Here is a 1,494-nt window from a genome sequence, read left to right on the forward strand (position 1 = left end):
TCCCCACAGTCTGCAGACAGCTTCCCCAAAACCCAATGACGAATGTTTTGTCATCTGCAAATTCGATATCCGACACCAATTCCACAACAGTGATATATACACCAGGCAAACAGGTGACTAATTTCGATTAAAAAATAAAATAACCGATCTGATATAATAAATAATGCTGTGCCGATAAACAATGGACTGCCCACCCACTTTTCACTTGATATTAGGCTGTATTTCACCAAAAAAAAACTGAGAGTAATGTAGAAAGGAGTGAAATCTTGACATAAAATGAAAAGCTCGGGATTTCTGTCATGACACCAGTTAATTTGAAACGGGTATCGTCCTGACTCCTTCATCTTCCAGGGCGCATCCTCAATTTCAAAGTGGTGGCCGCCCTCCAGAGGTTTTGCCCCGTTCATGTGGCTGACTCAAGGTGATGTGCAGATGTAAGTGTTTCATTCCCACTGCTGGAAATGGTCTTTTTGCTGTTGAGTGGTTTAAACGCTACAGCTTGCGATGGCCGGGAATCGAACCCGGACCAACTGCTTAGTAGTCAGCTATGCTCACCACTATACCACCATCGCCACCACAGTCGCACCGCCAAACATCAGGGAGTGTGAAATTCGACCAATAGTTCTTGATTCGAAATTTCGTTCGTTTTTGGATGCAAATTTTCCGGTGAAATATTAGAATTCAGAAGTGATAAAAGATTGAGTTTTACTTATTTGATAGTTCTCATTATACCTTTTAATTCACACTTTTTAACAGTTCGGGAAGCAGAAATCTCTCGAAAAATGTGTATTAATCCGCACTTTGATTCTGTTGATAGTTTTGTAGTTTTCTCTGTTACTTTGTAGAAGAGGGGGAGGATGGAGTGGCAGCTGGGAGGGAGAGAAACCAGGGTAATTTTCAATGTTTTAGAATCACAGTGTCATACAGCATGGAAACAGATCCTTAGCTCCAACCAGTTTATGCTGACTATATCCCCAAACCCAACTGTAACCACCTGCATGCACTTGAACATTTCCCATTTGCTAGCATTTGGTCATATCTCTCTAAACCTTTCCTATTCATGAACATATCCTAGTGTCTTTTCAACGTTGTAACTATACCTGCGTCCACCTTTCTCTGACAGTTCATTGCACACACCAAACACTCGATGCGTAAAAAATGTATCCCTCATTTCCTTTTTAGATCCATAATCCCCTCTCCACTCAACAGCAAATCAAAGATCCATCTAAATGCTTTTCACAAGAAGTAACTCCCCCAGTCCCTCACTCATAAAGCAATGGTCCATTTTTTAATAGATATTTTTATTAGAAATTTAACATTTTTACAAGTTTACAAAAATGAACAAAACTCTCAGATATAAACATTGATATACAATTAGCTCAAATATACAATAGCCAAAATTTAACAATAAAAAAAACAAAACAAAAAAACTGAAAGAAAAGAAAAAAAAACAAAACTCAGGTATCTACTAATCTAACCTACAACTAACCAGAG

General features: G+C 38.6%; 1 non-coding gene across 1 annotated transcript; it reads right to left on the reverse strand.

Moving 5' to 3' along the window:
* Nucleotides 1-500: 500 nt before the first annotated feature.
* Nucleotides 501-572, reverse strand: trnas-acu. The gene has a single exon. It is a non-coding gene; the product is annotated as a tRNA-Ser (tRNA).
* Nucleotides 573-1,494: the final 922 nt, after the last annotated feature.

Source organism: Chiloscyllium plagiosum, unplaced genomic scaffold (assembly GCF_004010195.1).
Source record: "Chiloscyllium plagiosum isolate BGI_BamShark_2017 unplaced genomic scaffold, ASM401019v2 scaf_92223, whole genome shotgun sequence".
In the NCBI taxonomy this organism is placed as follows: Eukaryota; Metazoa; Chordata; class Chondrichthyes; order Orectolobiformes; family Hemiscylliidae; genus Chiloscyllium; species Chiloscyllium plagiosum.